A 15428-nucleotide genomic window follows, 5' to 3' on the forward strand; every position below is an offset into this window, starting at 1 on the left:
ATTGCAAGAATATATATCTCTCCTCTGTGGATTAATGGTTTAACAAGGAAAGTAAAACAGCAATATTGTGTAATTCAGTTGGCATCCTGAAGATACACACTCTTCTGTTGCCAGATATACACATAAACATTCCTATTTACCCAACAAAGCATGCTCAAAGTAAAATAAAACTGTTAGCAAACTGTTTATCCACTAGAGAGCCTGAGTAAGAGAATGTGTAAAAGTAAGTGGGCCTGACGTTTCGATCCTAGCAGGATCTTCTTCAGGATCCTTCTTTTTTTTAGCCTCTGGAGAAGATCCTGCTAGGATCGAAATGTCAGGCCAACTTACTTTTACACAGCAAAGCATGCTATCAGAAAGTAGCTTTCACTCATAGAATCAATTCTTTTTTTTTGTAAACAGCTAGCTATCTGATGCTAAATCCTTCAGTTATCAGTCTTATCACAGAGACAATGCAAGGTTTTACTCTTCCTTATTTGATTTCTCTGAGCACATTCTCAATTGGAATGGTTGCTATATAACATATTATCTATTTAAATTAACCAGCTGGAAAAATGACTATTAAACAGTATGTACACAACTGGAAAGCTATGTTTGGTTTCATTTTTTACATGCATGCAAAGTTTTCTTATAGATTCATCACAATCTAATGAATGCTCATTTTCTAGCAAAACTGTAGTAAATTGATTTCAGGCAAATTACAAATTAAGAATGGTCTAGTGGAATGATTTAAGAGAAGCAAGTTCTGTCCATACAAATTGTAGAAATTTCAGCAAACATGAATACAAATTTTAATAAACAAGGGCAACACAGACTTGTCCTGACTAAAAATGACTTCAACAAGTAATAAGCAAAATTATTTCAAACAGATCAAAAGGAACGGTTCTCCATCAACGTTTTAAGGTTCAGGCCAATGTGCACAAACCATAAAATCTGGTCTAATTCAGTGCACTTTGGTGACATTTGTATGATAATTTAGACATATCCATCTTTTTTAAGAAACACAGCCTGGCCTTTACAGATACTCAATTTCACAATTTCCAAAATTAACTCTCTGCAGTCTTTAAGTACATGTGAATTATTCAAATAAGTTTCAACTTCCTTCCTGTTAATGTTGTTACTGCTGAACAGATTTGTCAGCAAGGTTAAATGGTAAGCAAGTCTTTAAATGTGACACTCCTACAACATGAAAGTATTAAATATAACCATGCTAGAAGAGCATGATTTGCCCAGTACCAGAAGGCATATTAATAACAGTAAAGATAATGTTGTAGCTATAGTGACTAGCAAATTGCAAAAGTAACACACAGGAAATTATGAACCCAGTGTCTGGTATCATATTTATTGCTTTCACAAATAAAGAGGGAAAAAAATTCATTTGCGTGTACCAGATACATAAATTAGGCAATCCCATCATGAGTTACTGCTGTTCTTGACAACACAGTAATGATTATCAGAATCTGATGGGATCCACCGAAGGAGAACATCCCAATGGCTTTCCTCTTAAGCACTCCTTTGAACTATAGTATACCATCTGTGAAGTGGATGGCCAACTTTGACCAGCATTTCAGTGAGATTATAAACATGAATGCCCATAGGATCAACTTGATCTACTTGTTTGTGTGACTTGAACTCCCAACTATACCAACAAGTCTAATCACTTCAGTTAACATTAATTTTTTCTCTAGTAAGTGATCGATCTCAAACAGTTTGTAGTGCTCAATCATAGTTAGTCCCAGACTATAAGTGTACACTGCCAGACATAGGCGTACGTGACCATTTCAGTGTGGGGGTGGCAGAACTTTTTTTGCCCGAAAGTTCCCGTGACACTATCTAAGCGGAGCGCCACCATCGGTTGGCGCGTAGCGTACAAGAAAATTTTGGGCACACAATGCCTCTCAGATTGCCGGAAACGGCACTTCTGGGGGCCTGGGGCCTTGCAAGTTGCATCTAAACATTCTTTATTTTATAATCTCACGTTTTAGAAATTTACACTTCCCCAAAAATTTGGTATATTAGAAGAAGAAAAAATGGTAACATCACTTTGAAGGGGAAAAATGGGACAGTATATTTTTTAAGCTCCTATTTAGTTACCTTATTTATTATTTTAACACAGTACTCAGCTACCTCCAGAAAAACAACCATTGTTCAACGACACGTAAGCGGGATAATGTCGCTGTGTCGGGTGAGACTGCAATTTGTCTCACAAAAATGTATAAAATATAACAAAGAATATGATAAATCCGTACTTCTATGCTTGTAGGCACCCCCCCCCCCACCATCCATGAAAAAGAAAATGTTTCTTCTATATACACTCATGTTGGGGATATCCAGGTCAAGGGCGGCGGAAGCACTTTTAATCTGGGGGGGCACCTACATCAAAGGGCACTTTGCAGAATTTCGATTGGACTGATGCAGCCCTATATTTAGTACCCTTTATAACTCTTATTGTATTATCTTATTTGTGTATACACATCACTCCATCAACGCCCCCCCCCCCCTAAAGGAAAATATGCATACTAGCACTGCAATATCCAATACGCAAATTGGGAAACAAGGAACAAGTTTTCTCTTGAGACAAAATGAGGTGAAATCATGCTAGTTGCTAATGTAGGAATCTTCCGATTTAGACTGTTTTTTTTCTTGTTAATATCTTAACAAATTTTCCATTCGAAATAGTTTTAAGTTTGACCCACAGAAATTCATTAAAAGTCACGGGCTTAGCCAGGATTTGCAAAGTTGTATGCACGACTATCTGAGCGGAGCGCCACCATCGGTTGGCGCGGAGCGTACTATACAAATTTTTGGTTTTACAAACCCCTCAGATGGCCGGAAACGGCCCTTCCCGAGTGTTCATTATGGTTCCCTGGCCTCTTGCTAACTTGAGGAACCTCAATTTTTATATAGAAAAAAGGCACATTTTTAACCTGAGGAAAAGTGGGGGGCACGTGCCCCTGTGCCCCCCGGTTCCGCCGCCCTTGGTCCAGGTAAACAATTGACTAGTTAGAAAAAAATTGATCTTGCAAAAAGCGTGGTAGCCCAGATGAACTGCGCTTACGATGGTGTTACACGGAAATATTCGGGCATAATGATGCTGAATAAAGAAAATCATGGAATTGTCGGGCAAAAATTTGAAAAAGTTTCGGGCAAGCTACTGCATATTTATATTCCAGATGACAAGAAATTCGGGCAAAAGTCCTGAAAAATTCGGGCAGCCTAAAAAAAAATATATATATATATATTATTTTTTCTCCTCTTAGGGATAAACATGTGTGCATTAAACAGGTTTCATATTTTTAACATGAACATGAAAATATGACCTCTTACCTAATTATTTTGATCTGTTTATTGAGCTGTTTAACAAGGTGCATGTAACAAACAAAGTTCCAAGGAATAATAACCTCAATGCAGAACTAATCTTTAAAATAACATATTTTGAGATACTAATGGAGATCTTGATGGTGCATATTAAAACATATTGATGAAAGCACTGATTGGGTTTACTTTGAGTTTATCTGCACACAACTACATTGTACAGTTCTAATATAATTTAGTGAAATGAAAACAGCTAGATAACTAAAGATCTAGTGTCTGCATTTATCAAATAACTTTCACCAAATAATTAAGAAAAAAGGAAGCTAAGTGATATCTACACAACCACTTTAAATTGTAATAGTTAACTGCAACTTATTTTCAGAATACCATGTAACTTGACTATATACATGCATTCTTAGGTTTAGCCTTCAAACAACAAAATCGGTATAACACTTCATTGACCACATGGAAACAGGAGGTTCTTGATACAGTGCTACTTCAAACCGTAACTATCAAAATTTGGTTTATATGCCGTACTCGTGTGTATGACTGCCATCAACATTACGTGTGAATTCAAATGACATAACGACGCTATGACCGTGACTATTCAATTATGCATGACTTTTTAGTATCTGCTAACTACTATAATTCTCAACTGATTTCTCTGGTGACAAACACTGGCTCTCTATCAGTCATTCAGATATTATGTCAGTGACTCAGTTGAGTGCTCTTTCTGATCTGGGACATGAGGCCCTTTGTCTTTAGTTTAAGGGGTTCACTGACATTAGCTGCTTGCTCTTCTAGTTGCATCAAATGTCACTAGTGGGCCAAAGTTTTGGCTATTTTCATGTCTGAGGTAGTCACATCTCAACAGTCCCAGAGGTTTTATGTCCAAACACCTCTCTAAGTCATATCAAATGCTTCATCTCAGATCAATTGTCTTTCCCCTGTTTCTACCTACCTGTAATTTGATCTGGGAATGAAATTCTCAAATGTCCTTTGAACCGTATTAAATAAGGTTTTCCCCAGTACTTCAATCTTTTTTATGCCAAATGAAAGTTTTAGAGATAAATCATGGTACTTCCTTGAAAGTGATCGTTCTCCATGACAACTCAAAAGGACAGATGACGCCACTACTTGAGTAGAAGTCATTTTCATCTTGCTTCTCGGAGGAATATAAATAACTTTCATTGGGAGGTCTATTAGTAGGTATCCTCTACACTTTAACAAACCAATGCTTTAGCTGTACACTACCGACAAACAACTCCACAGGTGTCTCCAGCTACTACAACTTCACAATTCATCAAATCTATGCTGGGTTAACTTCAGGCAGCACATATCTGTGTCTCTCCTTGACAAACAGTTAGAGGAAGAAATTTCCAAGAATTAAATTTGTTACTTTGAGAGCTCTCATGGGTCAGAGTAGCAAGCTTCTTTATAAAGCTACTAACATTCCAATCAGAAGTGTTTATGTTACACTCTGCAGGCAAATATAAATTACATAAAGAAGACTGATTCTATACATCTTTAATTCAATATTTGCACCCTCGGGGAAGGACTGCTGCCAGGAAAGAGTTTGAGTGTGCTTATTAGTAACTCTTTCAGTATCAACAGTGTTGAATTTGATCTGAAGCAGGAGATATTTATATGTATAATAGTAAACAATATATGCCTTCCACTGAGAAACAAATATGATAATCCAGGGAAATGATAATTGCTCTTTGATATATATCTACTGTTAAAACAGTATATGTTATCCAAGTACTTTTTATTAAAAAATACAAAAGTAAAGAGTGACAACTATTGCAAAAAAAACTTAAAAATTTAAAACAACAATTTAACAATCATCACAGCTTCAAATTTGTCATGACATGAGAAAAACTTAATCTCCCCTCATTCCCCCCCCCCCCTCCCCAACCCACTCAAAAAAACATGTAGCCTCATAAGAAACTAATAATGTGTTACACTTGATATTTCATAGAAATTGTTGATAACATCTTTCAAGTTCATGTTTAATTCAGTAAATATCTCTGTGTATTTAACAGTCAGTATAACAGGTACAAGCTGCCCATATACTGCAGACTTGAATCATTTATAGCACAAACCATCTGACTTGTAATATTAATACTGTATTTGGGCATTGCTCTGTGTTCTTGCATGCAATAGCTGTAAACTATGATGATCATGTACACTGTTGTAATTTAGTATTAATACTGTACAAACATACCTGAATATTATGTGCATTCCATCAAATGTATTATTATTATTATTATTATTATTATTGGCAATAAATCAGAAATTGTTCAATTCGGATGCAGAGTTAACAGGTTTCTGCAGTTTCTCATGAGACTAGTCAGTTTGGAATACATACTGTATGTTGAGAGGAGACGGTTAGAGGATGCAGTTTATTTACAATACAGCTACAAACCATTATCTCAATAAGTTCCTTCCTGCTCCTCCCCCCCCCCCTTCTCTATGGTCTACCCCACCTCCTTTTTTTTTCCAAAATGAAATCTAAGTTACATGGATGTATATATGAGCTGGCACAATGTTCCCTCCAGGTACATTATATAATGTATACATTGCTGTTAATGTCAAGAAGAGTTGACAGGTTTACCTGTATAAACTTTCTCCTATCGCTTGCAGGCAATTCATCAACTGCTTCATTCTTTAAATTACAAATAATACACAGTGATATGTCCGAAAACCAAAACTTCAAGGCCTGTAACCAGTGTTTCCTATCAAAGAAAATATTTATTTAAAACTATGTGTAGATCAATTTCAATTCCTTTATAATTGAACGATTCCCTTGCCAATTACAACAAACCCCTAGCTGCTTCTCAAGCAAAGTTCCAAAGAAACAATTTACAGCACTTGGTGACCTCCATAAAGCGTCCTTCTTCTCTGACATAGAGAAGACATTACTAAATGTTGAACCACAGATGACAAGCTAGTACTTGTCATGTCATCAGAAGTGTAATCCCTATGAGATACATATGTCTCAAAATATGAACATAATAAACACGGGATAAAATATCTTAAAAGCAGCAGCGGGACATTTCTGTGCCAACGTTTGAACCTAAATCTCTGTTTCTCATGAATAATGACTACCAGATTCGCATAGAAATCAAGTTGGTTTCATTTTCTTGAAACCTAATCAGGAGAAACTTGCTTAATTAAAGCAGAAACTAGCTCAAGTAATGTCAAATTGTCAGGAGTACATCTCTTAAAACTCTTAAAGTGACTAAATCTTGTTAAACAGAATATGACTGATCTTTTTCTTGCTAATTGTAAGTGACTCTAACTCAATGGTACTCATTTTAGTTTCAGAAACCTCCATGATCTCAATGAAACATATTAGACATTTAATGAAACATTATTAACGGAAAAAAATAATGTTTCACCAAATTATATTAGAACAAGGTGACCAGATGTCACCTATTTTCAAGGATAGTCTCTGGATTTCCTGTACTGTCCAGGCTGGGTTTAACATGTCCTCTGAAATGTCCCCAGATTAATGTACTGTCCTGATAATCTCCCACAATTTGTGAAAAGGTACTGAATATCAATTTAAACTGATTGGCCTTCCCTTCATAGAAACAGCTTGGACAATTTGTGATCATCCACAATTGTAAATGTTAAGACTCACAGATCATTCAATAATTTCATATCCTGGATTTCATAACTGACATAAAACACATTTCATATTTTGGAATTGGATATTTTATCTCTGACAAAATAGTTGTTTCTGGACAAGATGTTCTAACCTTAGCCATTTGGCCTTCATCATTTAAAAAAGAGAACCACGAAGGTTCTTTCTGGCTTAGAACCACCAAAACACTGGCCCTCAAAATTGCACCCCTCCTCTTAATGTACAAGTTAGGTACTATAGTTGATGTAAGCATCAGAGGGCCAACATCAACATGTTCCCAGGTTTCCTAGAAAAAATATGGTCACCTAAAACTAGCTACCCCTTATTTATAGGGCTTCCATTAACATTCTTCCAAAGGAAGTGTTTACTTATCCATGGTCTGGTATCTTTGACACCCTTGTGGAACTGACTAAATTGTCTTCCAATCATAATTTGTATTTATCTTTATCTGCAAGTTTCTCACCATTCCAGCTATAGTTTGGTCAAGTGCTTACCTGGACATGTCATGATGTCTTTATATTACCAAGTTTTTTTTGTGGGGGGAGGGGGGTTGGGGGCACTTTGAAATCAGTGGAGGTACAAAAACCCTAGGCATAACTGAAAATAACAATCCAATCAATTAAAACTGTTGACTATCCATTCAACCTACAAAATTGTTAATCAAATTACCGAAAATTAAAGTATTATTGGTAATTTGATCTTGATCATTAGCTATTCACCATTTTGAAATCATTCAAAAACATGTCATCTTTAACTGAAACACACTAATTAATCTTTATTTGTTGAGAACCTATGTCAGAAATCTACTGAATAAAATTTGATGCAATTGCTACTTAGCTAAATTAGCACAACTGGTTCACCGTTAAATTTATTTTTCACTTAAACAAAAGTAAAAATTATTTCTGTAAAGTTAGGTCAATGTTTTTCCTGGATAGTTAAAAAAAAACCATCTATATGAAATCTGACACATTTATACCTCACTTCAATGATCAAACAACCGCAACCTATGTGAAGATGCTCACTAATAGCTTATTGATCAAACTTTCCGATTTCAAGAACCAATAAATATCAGATGCAGACAAATTTATGTCATAAAATTACCACGCATTTATAGATTCCCAGCTTGTATTCCCCACCGAACAATGGGTTTGCATTTATAGGACATTTCAAGATTAGTCTCTGAGGACAGAAGGTCACCCATGGAGTATAAATCATGCTAATTAAGAATCCACTTCACTGACTTCACAACTGGTCATTTAAAATGAGAAAGGGTGAAAGTTACTCAACCGAAGCATATACTACAAACTGCAAAACTACTTGGTATTCCCTTTATGATCTGAACAAAAACAGGTCACTAACTGCTGATTCAATAACCTGAAACTAAGAATTATGCAATGAAACTTCAGAGACAAGTTTTAACATTAATTAGGGATCATAATGACTTCCTAAATATAAGTTTTGTGTCAATCATATCATGAATATTTGTAGAATAAAGATTCTGAGTTGTTTGTAAGTTGTTACCATTTTAAACTTCAACTACATATTGTGTCATTTTCACCCACTTATGTTCACTATATCAACTTTCATAAATACCAAGTACATCGAAAGTCCTATGAGTTGGCTGTGAGAATGTATAACAAAGGTCAGATGAATATGGCCCACTCATAGGAGGGTGGGCAAATTAGTTCTGAGCCTGAGACTGTACCTAGATGTCATTGGTTGTTTAACTTATAACTCAACATAGATCAGATCAGTGCAAGATCAGTTAGCATGTTTAGGAATAAGTGGTAACCACAATTCCTTTCCTCATCCACATCAACACAGAAATTACAAAATGGAGATGGAAAATTTCAAGATTGCATTTTTCATAATATTTGTCATCACATAGACAATCATACTCTTGAGCCAATGCATAGTATGTTTGTATACTGTAATATCGCATGTACCCTGAGTCCCTGCCCTGTGTTATCTACATCTGTAACTGCTTTGATAGACAATGTTGTTGCCATGTTTAAACATCAAATTGTAACCTTACTTTATATCCTTCAAGGTATAGCTGCTCTACATAGAATCCCTGCATTGGCTAAACCTCATATGTTTCACAGTATAGCTGCAATATACACACATTCCCTGCATTAGCTTAACCTCGTATCCTTCAAGGTACAGCTGCTCTACTTTGAATCCCTGAATTGCCTAAACCTCATATCTTTCACATTATAGCTGCTATACACACATTCCCTGCATTAGCTTAACTGCGTATCCTTCAAGGTATAGCTGCTCTATTACAATCCCTGAATTGCCTAAATCTCATATCTTTCACAGTAAAGATGCTCTACTTTGAAACCCTGAATTGCCTATACTTCATATCTTTCACAGTATAGCTGCTATACAAACATTCCCTGCATTGGCTAAACCGCATATCTTTCAAGGTATAGCTGCTCTTTACACCTTCCCTGAATTGGCTTAAACTTTATATCCTTTGAGGGTTTCTCTGACAATTAATGACTGGTAACAGATGGTAGCAGATACTGTAACATGTATACTCTCTGCTTTGGTTCATAAGAAGACGTGTTTTAACGTTCCTCTTTTGTAAGTATATAGATGAGCAGAGGTAAAGTTAAGTGTGTTGCATTGTGTACCTCATTTAAATGACCAGACACATCAAACTATGCATGAAGCACTTTATGACATCGTATCTTGCTTAACACAGTGTAAACAAGAGGCATTGGAAGGCGTAAACATACACAATCAATAACCAACTAACATTTTAAAAGTTAAAGGAAAGAAGACCACACTGACAGGGGCCAAAGTCCATTAAGTAGATACACACTTTAATGGCTCTTACTTTGAAAGAGCAGTTGAAGTAGCTCTCTGGAGGTTATTCAAGGCAAACACTCAATTCTGTGCATGGTCGAGTGGTTAAAGACAGTGACACTGGGCTCAAGCCCAAGCCAGTCAAAGAAAGGTTGGGTTTTATTCTACAGAAACAATTCAATTTCCCCATAAACAAAACAAATCCAAAGTGAGATAAACTAGCTAATTGAATTGCCAACTAACATAAAGTGTTAGCTACAACCTTTGGCATTTCCCAAAGGTATCTATGTAGGCTGCTTAAGGTCTTGGAAAAAACGTCCTTGCGTGCTGATAATCCTGAAGGATTATTGCATTATGCATGATTCTCGGCATATTTTCTTTCCTAAGAATGAAAGTTGTTATGGCATGTCTTGCTTCTTCCTCAAACAGCATCTCCCCATTTTGCATACTGTTTGTGTGTGTCATCGTAGGCAATACATAGACAGCTACAGTATTGATGAGAGATTGTGCCAATCTGAAAGTTCTCAGGGTAATACTTCCATGATTAAATATTCCATGTTACAGGTAACTTAAGCCTAGCCCCTTGAGTAACCCTGTACTGTATATGAGTGGGAGCTTTGATAAATGAACGGACTTGTCATCAAGTACATAGCTAAAATGTAAGAAATGGGTTTTTTACACCGTACAAGTATTAACGAAATTCCCATATGGCATTTGTTATTCATTATATAAGTTAAATTCATTTCGTAAACTTTAAGAAACTGGGAAATAGCTCAAATTTAAATTTAATAGCCGCTAGCTGAAGCCTAAAATTGTTCACTGTTGCCTATATGGATGTAAAAGAATAACTTGAATCAAGGCTAAGCCTGCGAGGACTAATCAATGCAAGACACATGATATTGAATCATGTTAGAACTATACTCTCAAAAAACGGCAGACAAATCACAACTTATCAAAACAACAGGGCAATCCACAAAGTTGCATATATCGCAAACATCCTCGATTAATAATTGCTTAACTAATATGGGCTACATAATAGCACGATTAAAATTCACACTGCTTATTTATAAACTTCTTGCACCCCTTGACATTATACCTCAGTTTCCATTGTAACTATATAGCTTGATAATGCATAACTTTTGCAATGTTGCACATATATTGAAAGTCTGTCCCTTAATTAAACTAATAGCAAAAAAGTTTCACTTTTCACTTCATGCAACCTCTGACCTCTGCGCTTTCATTCTAAAGGTTCTCAAGACATAAGTCGCTATCATGGGGCATCTTTCTACGACATCTGAAGGTTATTGGTTGCGTGGTTAATCAGTTTTTATATAAGCATTACAATTAACCATCTAATCTAAGATCTGCAAGACACAAAATCTCATCATGGGGCACCTTCCAATCAAATTTGAAGAAAAATGTCATAATATACTTTTATACACAAATTTGAACTGAAATTATTCTTTTGATCTTTGACCCTCTAACCTTTTACCATCGACCAGCTTCCATGGTACCTCCATATTCTGACAGTATTGAAGATTGTAAGTCAATTCAACGCTTTTCCCCTTGGGTATAACAAAAAGTCTCTTTTGCTAAAAATTTAACTTTTGACTCTTGGTTGACCTTTGACCTCAGCTTCCATGGCAATCACATATTTTGTGTATACTTCATGTAGTCATTATACATGTGAAAATTGCAAGTTAATTCAATATTAATAATGATAATAAATGAGACTTATATAGCGCCAAAATCAGTAGACAAAAGTCACTGCTCAAGGTGCTTTACAGAGAAAGCAGATTAATTTACAAAAGAACAAGTGAAAAGATGGGTCTTAAGTAGACTTTTGAATGTAGAAAGTTTAGAGCATGTTCGAATGTGATCTGGTAACTTAATTGTTCCAGAGATAAGAGCCAGATTATTCGAAGCTTCTGTAACCATAGGTCTTCAAGCGTGATTTAGGAACAGTTAAATACAGTTTGTTGGAGGAACGAAGTGTGCGAGTTGGAGTATATGGCAAGAGAAGTTGCGACAGGTACACAGGCTGTTCCAGATGATGAGCACAAAAGGTGAGAAGGAGTAGTTTATACTGAATTCTGTAGCTGATAGGGAGCCAATGAAGTTCCTTCAGAAGTGGAGTGGTTCGGCCTTTCTTCCCTTCCTTTTCACAATACGGGCAGCGGTGTTTTGGATCTTTTGAAGTTTCTGGATGGTCGAATCAGGAAGGCCGAATGAAAGTGAATTTAGAAAGTCAAGCTTTGATGTTACAAACGCATGGACCAGTATCTCGCAAGTCTTATTATCGAGATAATTCCTCATCAGACTGATTTTCATCAGTTGCCAATTAGCAGAACGACAGAGATTAGTAACATGATTTTTGAGTGACATGGTCTGGTCAAAATATGCACCAAGGTTTCTAACAGTCGAGGAGATATTAATAGTCTTTACCAACAGAGAGTGGTGGAAAATTAAGCGTAACTTCAGAGAAACGTGATCGAAAAATGATAAACTCTGTTTAATCACAGTTAAGTTTGAACTGATTAGTTGTAAGCAAAGTATTTACAGCACTTATATAGGTTTCCAGTTTATAAAAGCATTGGGCACATCATTCTTATCGAAAGCAAGTAGTATTGAGTATCATCCGCATAATGATGGAAATGAACACCATGGTGCCGAATAATATCACTTAACTCCGCAAGATACAAAGAAAAAAAAAAGAACAGGTCCAAGTACAGATCCCTGTGGAACACCAGCTATTGGACGAGGAGACGAAAGAACATCATCAATTTTCACCTGTTGATAACGCTCAGTAATATAAGAATTGAACCAGGATAGAACAGTACCACATAATCTATACTTTGACTGCAGTCTTTTTAACTATATGGAATGATTAACTGTATCAAAAGCTGATGATAAGTCTAAAAGAACTAAAAGGACAAAGCAGTCTTCATCAAGCTGGGTTGTATTAAAATTATGAACTGCATTGGGCGCAGTTTCCGTAGTGTGACCGGACTTATAAGCTGACTGGTATGGTTCAAGAAGATTCTCCTGTGTAAGATAATCGATTAAGCGAGATAAAATTGTCTTTTCCAAAACCTTTGAAACGAAACTCAAGTTCGAAATAGGGAGATAATTTTTTAAACAGTTTCTATCTAAGCTGGTCTTTTTAAGTACAGGAGTCACATGAGCAACCTTAAAGGAATCAGGTACAGTTCCTGTTGACATGGAAGTATTGACAATATTCGTGATGAGAAGAATGAGTTCTGTTGAACAACCTTTAGCTAACCATGTTGGAAGCGGATCAAGCATACACGATTTTGATTGAGAGTTTGTGATAATTTTAAGTATTTCATCTTCAGTAGCTTCAGAGAAACTGTCAAACAAAGATGCAGGCAATGGCTCAGTCAAACAATTTGCAGATAGATGAAGGCTTTGATGATATAACATAGTACATAGTTCCAAGATCTTCTTGGAAAAATAAAGGGAGAATCTCTCAGATAACTCAGTATGGCAGGAATAGTTCAGCAGGATGGCACACTTCTGTTTATTTGAAAGAAAATCAACAGTCTTGAAAAGATCTTTAGGAGATGATGTATCAGCAATAATAGTAGCATAATAATTTTCCTTGCAATATGAATTTTGTTCAGCACAACTTTACAATGTTCCTTAAAAAGTTCTCTATGGACAGATAACCCTGTTTTGCGCCACTGACGCTCATGCTGTCTCCTAACATTTTTAGCTTGGACAATATCCAGACTAAACCATGGTTCAGTTTTCTTGTCAGGTTTGACGAAATTGACGACCTTCCTAATAACAGGGGCATGTTTATCGAGATAATACTCAATGAGTCATAAGTAGACACAAGTTCAGGGAGTGAACCCTTTTGATCAACCCTGCAAATTGGGCTGTCATTAATATCAGATCTAAACTGAACCAAGTCAATATCTTGTGTCCTACGATAACATATGACTGGTTTTTTCACAACAGCGATCTTTGCACAGTTAATGTTACCGGTAATAATCATATGATCAGATACATGAGGATCAAATACAGAAATGTCATTAATAACTTGCTCCATGACACAAGAAATAACTAAGTCAAGAATGTGACCATGTTTCTGTGTTGGTGTAGTAACATGTTGGCACAAGTTTCCCGAGTAAAGAAGGGATGTAAACTTTTTAACGTCAAGAGATTCAGAGTTATCCATATGAAAATTGAAGTCACCAACTATGAGTAATTTTCCAGGAGTCGTGTTGAGAAACTGTACATAATCAGTAAATTCTTCCAGAAAGAAATTACCTGTGAATCTATTGGTAGTAGAAGCAGGTGGACGGTAGAGAACCACAACTCTCAGAGTTGCTAGTGCACTAAAAACTTCGAGACTTTCAAAAGAATGATATGTAACTGAAGAAATCATACTAAAACTAAACGATTTCTTGGAGAGGAAGCCGACACCACCTCCACGTGATCCACGTGGCACATGGATAAACTCAAAGTTAGGTGGTGTAAGGGCACGAATTAACACGTCATCACCAGTTCGAGCCAACCAGGTCTAAGTAATGGCAAATAGGTCCAGCTGGTATTTATGAACAAAGTCCAATATTGTGGATGTCTTTTGGCATTCTGACCGAGCATTTAGGAATGAGAAATTCAAATTGTGAAATACAGGAACAGATAGGCATTCAATCAGCTTATTTGTATTACTTTGGACCATAGTATTAACATGCTTTCTCCTGCCAATAGTAATATAAACAGGAATTGGATGATTAGTTAATTCTGGACATGAGTTCTCGCATGTTGGTAATAATGTTCCTTCCAAAAATTTCCCAAACCTTACCTGGTTTGTGAATTAACGAGCGACGTACTCACCTCATATAACCTATGCATTACCGTATAAACCTCGCTCTAGCATCTGGCAATTGTCTGTATGTGAGTGTGGCCATCTCCCTTCCGTAATTTCCAGGCCGCACTGGTGCGGCACCGAACGGAGAAGGGGGAGAGGACCGACCAAGGGGCGGAAACCCCGAGGATACATCCAAAAAAATCATTCTCACCTGAAGAGCCCTTGGTGGGCTGTGGTGGGTGACAGGTGGGTCCTGAGTGGGCCTGGAGTGGGTCCTGAGTGGGTCGTCGTGGGTGTAGGCGGACCCCCACGACATCCCTCGAAAATTCCTGGGAGGAAAGGCCGTCACGTGGTCATATCTGTGCGGCCAGCTCCCCTGGTATCCGAGGAGGGTATCCGACGTGGTTGTATGGTTCCGTCCGCGAGGTCCCCCATAGTGGGGAGGCGGGCCGGGATGTTATATGAGGTGAGTACGTCGCTCGTTAATTCACAAACCAGGTAAGGTTTGGGGAGTTCACAGCGCGTACTCCCTCACCTCATATAACCTATGCATTTGTGACACAGGAGCCCTGGAGGATCTCGCGGGCGGCGGACCTAGGGCCGCTCAGGCAAAATCCCCTTCTGTGGCAGGGGTGTTTGTGAGATAGCAGGTGACAAAGGAGGACGGAGTCTTCCAGGCCGCCGCCTTCATAATATCTTCCTGGGGAACCACGCCCTGGACGTGGCGTGGCCTCGGATGTCGTGCGCCCGGACGGGTTCCTCAGGCTGCGTGTGGGCACGTATTAGGTCGGCCATCCACCGTGAAAA

The 15428-nt window shown here is 37.3% G+C and overlaps 1 protein-coding gene across 4 annotated transcripts in view; it reads right to left on the reverse strand.

Annotated features, from left to right (window-relative positions):
• LOC139959481 (NADPH:adrenodoxin oxidoreductase, mitochondrial-like) overlaps positions 1-15428 on the reverse strand; it is a 209201-nt gene that overhangs the window by 142700 nt on the left and 51073 nt on the right. The gene's annotated exons all lie outside the window — the stretch shown is intronic.

This window comes from Apostichopus japonicus, chromosome 19, assembly GCF_037975245.1.
Source record: "Apostichopus japonicus isolate 1M-3 chromosome 19, ASM3797524v1, whole genome shotgun sequence".
Taxonomy (NCBI): domain Eukaryota; kingdom Metazoa; phylum Echinodermata; class Holothuroidea; order Aspidochirotida; family Stichopodidae; genus Apostichopus; species Apostichopus japonicus.